The sequence below is a fragment of the Lampetra fluviatilis genome, chromosome 21, assembly GCF_964198595.1.
Source record: "Lampetra fluviatilis chromosome 21, kcLamFluv1.1, whole genome shotgun sequence".
Classification (NCBI taxonomy): domain Eukaryota; kingdom Metazoa; phylum Chordata; class Hyperoartia; order Petromyzontiformes; family Petromyzontidae; genus Lampetra; species Lampetra fluviatilis.
Window position 1 is genome coordinate 10,764,094 of NC_136295.1, and position 12,613 is coordinate 10,776,706.

Genomic DNA, 12,613 nt, shown 5'->3' on the forward strand with positions numbered 1-12,613 from the left:
GTGCCGACGTTGGCGATGCGGTTCGGGAAGTCGCGCCAGCGCGCTACGTCATCGCTTCACGGGGACCCCCCCTCCCCCTGACGTCACTGTTCAATAGCGTGTGACGTCATCGCATCGCGTGCCTCGCTCCCCCTGACGTCACTGTTAAATGGCGTGTGACGTCATCGCGTCGCGGGGCCCCACCCCGACGTCACTGTTAAATGGTATGTGACGTCATCGCGTCGCGGGGCCCCCCTCCCTTCGACGTCACTGTTAAATGGCGTGTGACGTCATCGCGTCGCGTGCCTCGCTCCCCCCACGTCACTGTTAAATGGTGTGTGACGTCATCGCGTCGCGAGACCCCACCCGACGTCACTGTTAAATGGTGTGTGACGTCATCGCGTCGCGGGGCCCCCCTCCCTTCGACGTCACTGGTAAATGGCGTGTGACGTCATCGCGTCGCCCCCCTCCCCCCCGACGTCACTGTTAAATGGCGTGTGACGTCATCGCGTCGCGTGCCTCGTTCCCCCCAACGTCACTGTTAAATGGCGTGTGACGTCATCGCATCGCGAGACCCCACCCCGACGTCACTGTTAAATGGTGTGTGACGTCATCGCGTCGCGGGGCCCCCCTCCCTTCGACGTCACTGGTAAATGGCGTGTGACGTCATCGCGTCGTGGGGCCCCCCTTCAACGTCACTTTTAAATGGCGTGTGACGTCATCGCGTCGCGTGCCTCGCTCCCCCCGACGTTACTGTTAAATGGCGTGTGACGTCATCGCGTCGCGAGACACCACCCCGACGTCACTGTTACATGGCGTGTGACGTCATCGCGTCGCGGTGCCCCCTCTCTACGACGTCACTGGTAAATGGCGTGTGACGTCATCGCCCCTGAACCGACAACGCGAGCGTCAATCGCGAGCGGACGTTGAGGTCGACGAAATTATAGACGGTGAACGTTGAGCCAACGTTGAGACCACAACGTTCCGCGTTTCACTTGCCCCCCCCCCAACCTCCGTGCCGTTCCCGTTGCGCTGTGATGCGCGCTGACGCCTGCATCATTGAGGACGACGGTGCGTGGGCACGGGACGATCAAGATTGATTCGGCAGAGGGACGGAGTGGTCAACAAAAAAAACATTTTTTTTTGGCCTGGACTTTTGCAGCTGTTCTAGACTAATTTCAGGGTGCTGATTCCAAATCTGATCTCAGATTTGCTCTATCACATCTCATTTTTATGCTATCGGCATACCCCATTTTCATTGATTTTACCCGAAATTAACTCTGTCACTTATGATTGCAAGTTGTTGCGAGTCAGTTAACTGCTTTAGTGTTAAAATACGGTGCTGTATTTTTAGGATAGTGTGTTTATAATATAATTTAATGTAGATATCCACATTTATTTAATATTTTTCTTCTGCAGTGTTTATTGAAAATGCAATATTTGATATCTCAACAACCTGATGTGGTAGACAAAAACTGATGCCAGATTTGGAATCAGCACCCCAAAATTACCTTAACACCGTTGGAATACCTTATGCCAGAAAAGTGTATATATATAATCGATCAGTGCCGGATTAAGCTCGTGTGGGGACCTGTAGCATGTGTTAAAACAAACACAAATATTAAAACACAAAATTGTAACTTGCACAGTAAAGTAATTGTATTTTTTTATTTGCTATAATGCTCAGATAATACTGCAAATCGCTAACCTTAAACGCCCAGCCGTTTATAAAAGTTGAAGGCGGCCTGGTACTATAGTAATAGAGCAAGTGCAGACTCACTGAACCGAAATTGATAGTTTGAAAGCATTTAGCGCCAATATAGCAACACACTTCGTAAATAATATATTCAATAAGTGCATCTTACCCACGATGGCGTCTGCATGAGAAACACGGACACTAATGCCGATCCTGCCAAAATGTTGTGCAAAGTAGCGTCCCAGTAACCATGCCAATGTTGGCCAAAAGTTGCATGCAATGTTTACTTAAGATGACGATGCACGCTTCTGAGACACGGGGGCAGAGAGAGGAAGACGTGGATCAGGGAACAAACACAAATCATGGACTGCAGAGAAAAGTAAAAACAACCGCAACTCATGCGTCAACAACACCGTGGGTCTTACAAAGAAAAGTTGATCAGGTGACGTTTCAGGAAATGGCCCTTCTCCATGGCACATAGAGAGGCCAGAGAGGTATGTATGTAGGTAGCTGTGTTTTTGAAGAATTTGTTGAGTTTTTTTTTATTTGCTGTTTGTACGAATGTTTGTTGAACTTCTTTCTACACCGTAAACTTGCATAGTAGAGTAATTGTATTTTTTTCTTTGCTATACAGCCAGATAATACGACAAAGAGCTAACCTTAAACACCCAGTCGTTGATCAAACTTGAAGGCGGTATAGTACTATAGTAATAGAGCAAGTGCAGAGTCACTGAACCGGAATTGATAGCTTGAAATAATTTAGCGCGGGGCCCTTGAAAGTGCGGGCCAGTAGCATATGTAGCTAGTTTTGCTCCTACGATAATCCGGCACTGTTATCGAGTTTTTTTTTTTTTGGGGGGGGGAGTATAAATGTGCGTCGTTAAACCTGCCACCACCCGACACAGCCAACTAGTAAAGGTTGTGTCACGTATGCAAAACATGCCCAAATTCGTTACTCGTACAGCACACCCGGTGTGTTGGGAGACTAAACCCACAACATTTACAAATTCGAGTACGACGTTTCGCCAGTAATTACAAGCAGCATCATCAGGCGACAAGCCAGATTCGATCGCGAAAGCCTACGTGTTTAGCTGGATAAGAAACAATTGGAGACTTGCACTACTTAATTATCCACCGTTCTCTCTCGTTCTCTCCGGTCTATGCGTGTGCGATGAAGAAGAGACATTGCCCGGAATGTCGCGTATTATATAGGGCACTGTAGATATTACTGGTAGGAACCTCCTGGTTCTACCAGCCCACAGGGGATTATTGTGTCCGTCGTGCAGGGAGGGGCTGGGTGGGAAGGGAGGGGCTGGGTGGGGAGGGTGCAGAGGGTGGGGCTGGGTGGGGAGGGTGGGGAGGGGCTGGGTGGGGAGGGTGGGGCTGGGTGGGGAGGGGCTGGTCACCCCGTGGTGCCCTTATAAAACTCAACGTTTAACCTACTCACGCCGGCTTGTGCCCGCCCTCACAGTCGTTGACCCTGGCCATTGACCGTGCAACCCAACGTTCCTACCAGCTCCCTCCGCAGGACAATGTGTTATAAGGTCGCATTCATTACGCGCAAAGTTGCTCGCCACAAATGAACCACACTCCCTTGCTGCTGATCTCGTCAAGAAGCACAAACCCACACCACGCCAACTCCGGTGATCATCCTCGCAGCAGCGGCAGCAGCAGCGGAAGCAGCAGCGGCTTTTGGTTGCACCACTGTCGAACAAAAACGGCGGTCACCGCATCGCGCGGCGCTTTCAGATGCGCTTCTGCGGCCGTCTGGAACGCTCTCTTCCTTCCGATAGTCGGAAGCCACCGGGAGCTCTGCGCTTTTAAATAACTTAGATTGGGGAAACGACTTTCTTTAGAACTGCCTATTGGTGCGTTCCGTTCGTTGCCCTTTGCCTCCCGCACCTCCGCTTAGAGTCCAGTGCGGTGCGAAAGAAGTTTCTAACATAACGTCGCACAGACGCTGTTGACGCGTTGCGGTCGGGTGACCTGTGAACCGTCGGACGATTCTGACGGCCACTAGGGGCCGCTACAACCCCGCACGTCGCCGCTCTCTGCATACGAGCGGTGATGAGAAACGATGATGAATTGACTCTCACGCTCAGCTTACGTTGCCCGCCGGCTTGAAGTGTCGCAACCTTAAATAACCCGCGGGATTCCTAAGTTGCCAACAAACAAGGGAGAGGCGGATGACCAGAGTTCGATTCCAGGCCACGGCTCTTAACATCAATGGGCACTCGGTGATTTATTGAACAGGTTGTGTGTGCGTGGGAACCTAGTACGTTTTCCTCGATTGCACTGACCAGGGCGGTGAAGTATGGTCTAACAACCCCATTATTATTGGCACGGCGCCAGGGATGCATTAATTCAGTAGTGCAGGGGTGAGGAACCTTTTTTGTGCCAAGGTCCATTTGGATATTTACAACATCATTCGAGGGCCATGCAAAATTATCAACTTTAAAATTAGCCTGTTATATGTGGTCAACCATTTAATTAACTCACCCCTAATGTGATGGCTGGAACTGCTTCTCTTTGGTGAGGCGTGTGATGTTAGCTGGTATTGATGATGTTGCTACTCGCAACAGATTTTCCAGGTTTGCTCCGAGATTGATTGAATTTCGAGTCCCGCCTGCGGTTGCCTTGGCAGGGCCAGACCAAATGATTTCGCGGGCCTTATACGGCCCGTGGGCCGGACGTTCCCCACACATGCAGTAGTGGATTGACTAAAGGGGTGGTAAATATTGTGTATATTATTGGCCTCAAGTTTAGGCCTCACACAACTATAATAAGACGCACAAAATCAACAAGACAAAACAATAAGAAATGTTTGTCATGAATGAAGACCTCTCCAAAACCATCGCTCACGGCCCAGCGATCGCCACGCGGTCCCTCTCGCTCCTGCACACCGACTGATCCCATCACACCATCTCCACGGTGATGGGGAGGGAGCCTCACGGCCGCGATTATCTCGTTTGGATTGCCATCCTCTCGCCGGCCTTCGCCCACCGACCATCAGTCCGTCTCGCCATGCCCCGAGCTCACGAACGGGTTTTTTTAATCAACTAAAACGAAAAACACGTCTCAGGAATGGGTGGACGGGCGAGCGGATGGCTCAGCTGCTACTGCTGCTGCTGTTCATTTCACTGCGTTGGCAGAGGTGCACACACACCAGTGCCGGATTATCCTCGTAGCACAAGTAGCTACATAATGCTACAGGCCCCGCACTTTCAAGGGCCCCGCGCTAAATGCTTTCGAGCTATCAATTCCGGTTCAGTGATTCTGCACTTGCTCTATTACTATAGTACTATACCGCATTCAACTTTTATGAACGACTGGGTGTTTAAGGTTAGCGATTTGTCGTGTTATCTGGCTGTATAGGAAATGAAAAAAATACAATAACTTTACTGTGCAAGTTAAAAAAGTGCGTGTGTGAATATTTACGTGTTTATTTTTTATTTGGGCCCCCTTCATAACGTATGCTACAGGCCCTGCACTATCTTAATCCGGCACTGCCCACACTTTACCGCACCAAGCGCAATCTGCCGAGCCCATTTATACCGACCGCTGAGTGGACAGGGGCGGTGGGGGGAGGGGAGGGGAGATGTAAGAAACTTGCCCATTCGAAACGGCGCGCCTAGAGTCGGGATCGAAACGGCGACATCTGCATTGCCGGTCCGGCGAGCGTGCACCCCGTTACACCGTGACAGCCAGCCCACCCCATGGCTTTGAGAGATATAGCTGAAAAATAAATGTTAATAAATTCTTACTCCCTCCCATCCCCCGCCCCAATCTCTCACATGCGAGCACCCTATCCGACTACTTGTGTTTACCGACCAGGGGGGCAGATGTGCCATCAAGTGGTTAGAGTAGAGGGCACGGCTGCAATAAGACACCGGTGGCAGAGCTGGTCGCTATTTTTGCCGGCCACTGGGAAGGCGATGGGAAGAAGTCTTCCCTCCTCCACCTGTCTCAAGGCGGCTCAGCCTTAAACGCTGGCCCTGTGCCACTTTGCAGCCTCGCTGGCTCACTACAGACAGGCCATTAATCCACCCAGCTATCCATCTATGCACCCAAGCCAGCGATCCTTTCACGCTATCCAGCCAGCTATGTAGGCTATCCAGGGAGCAAGTCAGCCAGGCTATGAAGCCAGAGAGTCAGCCAGCCAACTTTTAAGTTATTCGGCCAATGATCCAGTCGGCCAGCCAGTCTGCAAATCAGCCCTCTGTTCACCCGTCCACCTATTCCTTTCGCTATACACTATAGCACGTGCCCAATTAGCCACCCTGCTACCCATCCATCCACCCATTCCTCTATCCATTTTTATTCATTCATCCAACTAACCAATCACCCATTCAAGCACTGATTAATCTGTCTATACAGTACCTTCTTTCATGCGTACAGCTCCCTGCCTACCTACTCATCCATCCATCCATGTACTCACTTCTCTGTCCGTACAAAAGTTCATCCATTCACCTACCCCTACCCACCTACTCGCCCCTCTAAACCATGCATCCATATATGCAACTGTCCATCTCTTGGGCCACCCAGTGAGTGCTATTAGATCGGACTGAGACATTGCTTCATGGATTGTGGCCTCAAACCCTGTTCTGCATGAATCTTCCGAGAGATTGAACCGCAGACAGTGACATAGATTGGTTGTTCTTACCTCGTAGACAATGGCTTTTCTCCGGCCACTCAAGGTCTATTCCCCGACACAGAAGGGTACTCATAAAACATCTGAAACAGGACATCTAAATACGAAACTTGTGACTTTGTTTGGTAAATAAGGAAATGAACATAACTACGCGGTCATAATTATCACAGACAATACTATAATGCATACCTGTCAACCTAGAAGGTTTACCCCGTAATCTTGAACAGGGAAATTTAGTTTTCATGTCCGTACGGCGTACAGCCGTTTCAATACGGGCAAAGGAAAATGCTGTTTGTTCGTGTTTTCTCCCTTGTGATGGGACTTTATAGGATGAACGTTGAGATGTATAAGGGCACGGGGTGACCAATAAGGTCTGCATTGGTCTGTGATAAGGGAGGCACTGATAAGGGTTTGAGAGATATGATAATGGAGCAAGTGTGAGTTTGTCTGTTACTCTGTCCGGATGATTTTTTTAAGCGAATTTTTGAGCGCACAACACTCGCGAAACATTCATATTCAATCAAGTATTGATTTCATGTATTTTTAAATATCACTAAAAACTAAATATTTGCGACACGGTTTTACGACGTCTATATAAGGCCACCGCGGATCGATTAACAACAAATAACCCTCATTTACGGCCCATCTCACCACGCGACTCCGTGCACATTTGAACAGCGGTGGTCTGTCTGCTGTGCAACGTGGTAAAACAATTAAAGGTCAAGTCACTTAAGCGGAGGAAGGCGGAAGGCGAGGTAAGAGACGGTTATTGTGAACGGTTGCGAGAAATTGCTTCGTGTGAATTTTTGTCAAACAAAGCATGCACGCGCCAGAACTGCCCTGGGCAAACTCAGCATTCTTTGCCTGTCAATGTTTAGCCCTGGGATGGGAACTGTTTTACAACGCGTTGCGGCATTAATAATGGTTTGGATCAAGTCGCGCAAAGCCGTGGAACACAGCGTCGAAGATGTTGAACAGAAGAGCAGCGGTCAAGCGGAGTTTGCAAAAGACAATGGACACGGAGAGCCAATGGATGATTATACGTGGTGCTTCACATGATTTTTTTAACACGTCTGAGAATTCGCAACAACGCCACGAGGCATGTGCCTCCAGGCTCTGGAGACCACCTGGAGAAGATTCCAGGCAACGCGTTGACAACGTTGGCGAACAATGTGGGAGACTCTTTGACTTTTTGAAGCTGTTAACATCACATTTGTTATCATGTTGCAGTTCATTATCCGTTCTTTTCCATTAAAAACGATAGTCCCCTTTAAGTGTTTAAAGCATTTCTTGAAGCACCCTGTCACCTCCGCAGGACCTAGGGGATAAGGAGTCACATCTTGGAAGTAATCATCGGAATCTTTATTTGGAGCGGAGGAATCCGCTGAGCTACGGAGCTGTCCCCCCCCCCCCCCCCCCCCCACATGTTCAGTCAGGGACGAGTCTCTAAAGTTTACAACAACAACGACGACTAAGCAAAGGTGGGATCGCTTAGACCGGCAACCCGAGTTCGACCCCGAGCCACGGCTAACATCGGCGGCGAGCGATTTTTGAACGTGTTTTGCACCCCCCCCCCATCTACCCCCACCCGCCCCCAGCACGGATCAGCCGTGGTGAAGTATGGTCAAAACAATCGCCGTGATGACAGACACGGCGTGGAGAGGATGCCCTCCCTTCACCCACGAGCGGACAGACAACAAACTTCTGAACTAACCAATTACAACGCAATTAATAATTGTGTGTGATTAGGATGCTTCGTTGTTGTTCTCGAATATAAACGTCGACCATGACCGACGTTTCAACTCGTGGCTCTCTCCCATGCGTCCTTGGCTGCTCCGAGGACGCGCGATCTGCGACTCCCTGACGTCGGAGTTGATTTGCGCTGCGGTGTCACTTTCTGCCCCCACCCCCCACCACTATTTCACCCCCCCCCCCCACACTGCCCCCCGCCCCTACTCTTCCTCCCCCCCACCACTATCTCACCCCCCCACTCTGCCCCCCGCCCCTACTCTCCCCCCCCACCAATATATCTCCCCTCCCACTCTGCCCCTTGCCCCTACTCTTACCACCCCCCCCCACCACTATCCCCCCCCACTCTGCCCCCCGCCCCGTTATTTCCCCCCCCCCCCCCCCACCAATATATCCCCCCCTCCCACTCTTCCCCATCACTCCCCCCCACTATCCCCCCCCACCACTATCTCCCCCCCACTCTCCCCCCCCCCACTCTCCCCCCTACTCTTCCCCCCACTCTCCCCCCTATGCCCTCCCCACCCTCACTCCCCCCCACTCCGCTCCCCCCCCCCCCATTATCTCTCCTTCCACCTCCTCGGAGATGGAGCCGTAGGCGAGCGTGCGCGCGCGGCCAGACCCACAATCAATTTGACCGTCGTGAATGACGTCTCTCACCACACCCCCACCCACCACCACCGCCGCCCACTATTGTATTTATTTACTACGCGGTTACCGCGCACGAGGCCAATGCGCCCCAGGCATCGCAACGGCCAGCAAAGAGCAGCCCCTCCCCAGCATGCAACGTAGGGATCATATTCTTAGTTTTTTTCGGTAAAGTCACGTAGGTAAAAAAATTAAAATTAATAAAGTATTTTCTTTTTATTTTACTTTTATTAATTTTAATTTTTCATATTCTTAGGTTTTTTCGGTAAAGTCACGTAGGTAAAATTTTTTTAAATTAATAAAAGTAAAATGAAAATAAAATACTTTTATTAATTTTTATTTTTTTAGCTACGTGACTTTACCGAAAAAACCTAAGAATATGAATCCTTGCAGTCACGAAAGCTTCAAATCTGGTATGCAACGTAGGGGTTTACCGCTGAGGATCCTTCAAGTGACCTCTCGTTCACACAGTAGGGGGAGTGGGGGGGCAGAACTTACCCACTCAACCTGCAATTGACAGCAATGATCACTGCATGACACTCAAACCAATACTCTTTCTCAGAGCTGGAATTTGACTAAAATTCAGTGCAGAACCAAATTTTGCGTGGTGATACCACGAACTCGCTACCACCGTGAAACCCAGCTTCATGAAACGCAAAGTCTCAGTGGAGCCAGATCAGCGTCTCGGACCCTTGAACCAACTGGCCATCTCATTGCCTTATACATTTCAAACAAGCGACGCATAAATGAGATACCATTCTGGCCCCACAACCATTGCACATGAATAACAGTCAGTGTTTTAATAGATATTTTATGATGGTGTTTTCGAATCATGGGGGTTTGGCGATGAATTATTTTCAGCTCGTACCAAATTGTTTAAGGCAACATGCCCTTTGCATTTCTCAAGAGAAAACCTGTGATCTGTCAACACCTGAGCAAAGGGCCGACCAGTTGACTCCGGCCGACTCATTGTGAAATGCATCGTTAATATTTAACAAGCCGGACACCCCATCCACCTGTCCATCTGCCTCTCCATCCGTTTATATGTTCATTTTTCTGTCTGTCCATCCGTCCCGTCTGTCCATACATTTCTCTGTTCTTCTGTCCATCCATTCGTCCTTCTGTCCCTACGTCTGTCCGTCCGCCCGTACATCTGATCATCGATCTCCAATTGTCGTTCCTTCCTCTGTCTCTCCATTTATCCTTCACTTCCTTTGTCTCATCCAGTCGTCTGTCCATCCGTTTGCACACCGAGTTTCAAGACTTCTCTTTTCAGGCGATAAGGACAATTAAAAAAAAACATTAATGCCAGGTTTCTGACCAAGGCTGTGACCCAAAATGTTTGTCTCTATGCAACGCTCTGCCGAGGTGCTGTTAAATATTTATAAATAGTTGTGAACCCGTTCAAATTCTGCTTTAGTATGAAGTACAGGAAAAGGAGTAATTAAGCACACGGTATCAGATACATTGCCTCTATTTACAGGGGCCAGATCACATCTCGCCGTGTAATAATATTTGCTTAATAACAAAAATATTAATAAGTCACGTCGTCTTTCCGAGTCTCGAGGCTTTTTCAGGAGGGTCCTGCTTTGGGACGCTTTGCCAATTCATTTTTTTTAAAATTAGAAGTGTTTCGATTCTTGCACAGTGTAAACCGGAGAACCTCTGGACAAAACCCACCATCTATGTCTGTGGCCATATGATGTTATTTATTGATTTACCCGCAACAGTCTCCGTGAGTCTCGAGACACGGTTGCAGGAGGGTCCTGCATTGGCGTGTTTGATCAGTTCTTTTGCGCGGGAGGAAACTGCGGAGAACCCGGAGAAAACCCACCACGCGACACTCAAAGCTCCACACAGATGGATTCAATCGGTCTCTAAATCGCCCTCTCCTGGAAATACATCGCAGCCGGCTGGGTTTAGGAGTCTCACATTTCACGTGTGTGCTCGTGTAAAATACGTTCAAATTACAAATTGCTCAAGTAATTTGTGTGCGTAGTTACAAAACACCAGTTTATCACGCCGCACGCTCATTGGGGATGCTGCCAAGGCGTTACGATCGTCTCACACTTGACCTGCAAATGCAGAGGTCGCCATTTCAATTCCATCTCCACTGGCGGAAGTTGAAACAACGGTGCAGGTCTCTTAAATCGCCCCCACCCCCGTCCCTCCGCACTGCCTCTGTCCTCCCAGCAGTGTTGTGAATGGGTTGACCACAATTGAGTTGATCGGTAGGTCGAGTGCGGTGGGGTAAATCTTCCAGGGGGTCTGGGGCCCCCCCCCCCCCAGAAAAAAAATCGAAATTTCAAAACTGATTTCCTGCCTAAAATATTAAAAAAATTCACTAACACATGGGATGGAATTTTTATTAATTTTTAACAATAATGTCTAATAATATATTGTATTACATTGCTCTGTTTTTTCTTTTTTACCTTTTCTTGTGTCATTGTATGTAATGGCAGAGATTAGGGATTAATAAAGTACAACCATAACCACAATCATATAAACATAAATCTTTTTTATAGTAATATATTGGGGGGGGGGACATTTTGAGCATATTTGAATATTGAGGGGGATGTGTCCCCCCCCAATATATATTATAATTATAATATATATTATATTATTATATTATATAATAATGTTATAATATAATTATATATTATACTATAATATCTTATAATTGCATTATAATATGTTATAATTATATTATCATTATATTACAATTATATATTATTATATATTTACTTACTGCCTTGCGACTCCCACATCTTTCCATGAGGTCCGGAACATCGGCTTGCAAACTTTTCCACGGACTCAGTCGGCACATCGGTCTGTTATCGAAACTGTCCAGAGGATCCTTCAATAAGGTTCGACACAGTGCCAGGACGGTACCAGGTCTGGGTCCACACCACTGAAGCTCATTCCTGGACAATGCGGCCCCAACACGGAGAGATCGTCGCAGAAGCCATATCGCACGGGGTCAGGCAGCCTGCAGCTCCAAAGCTGGCAGCATGTGGCTCTATTAAGGGCCGTTATTAACCATGTTTGCTGCTGCAGCTCCTTACTATTAAAATTCCTTCCCTTTATTACTGCTAACCCTACCTCCTCCCTTTGTTGCTGCTAATCCTATATAATGCACGGGCATAATGACTTTGAGACCCCCCCCCCCCACTTCCTACGCATTCCACAAGTAGTGACTAATCCCATATCTGCATTTTCCATAAATATGCTAAATTCATCTGTTGATATGAAAATTCCTTTGTCAAGGTGTTCATTCAGACGCTGTCTTTCCGACAAACCTGTTCTTCACCTGAGGACGGCTGCTTGCGTTGTGGCCGAAACGTCGTGAGAATTGTATTTTATTATGTTTTATTTTTATTCTTTTATTATTTCCCTTCTACGTAACTTTACCGAAAGAACCAAGAACATGTAAAAAAAGATTTAACTACACATATTTGGACCATCTTATTTGACAGGTGTTATTCTACTTTACCGAGTGTTGACATCCCCAGCGTTTAACAGTACTCTCTTTTTCCAGTTGGATTGTCAACCAACACCGGGTACAACAACATGTGCACCTATTGTTTTCTTTTAGCCCCGCCCACCCCCCAACACGTTCCATTCATTGGCTACCACATTCAGATAAGCCCCTCCCCCCTCCTCCCCCCTTAACTTGTATTTAAGAGTTTGTCTCTTGGAATTTTGCCTCACTTGATTCAGTAAATCTGGCTGTGATGGTCCCACCTGATGACGGAGACTTGTGTTGCCTCCGAAACGTCGTGATTTATAATTGTATTTATATTATTATTTATATATTTATTATTATTATTTTTATCTACGTGACTTTACCGAAAAAACCTAAGAGTATTAAGGACCGCTTCGTGGCGTTATTA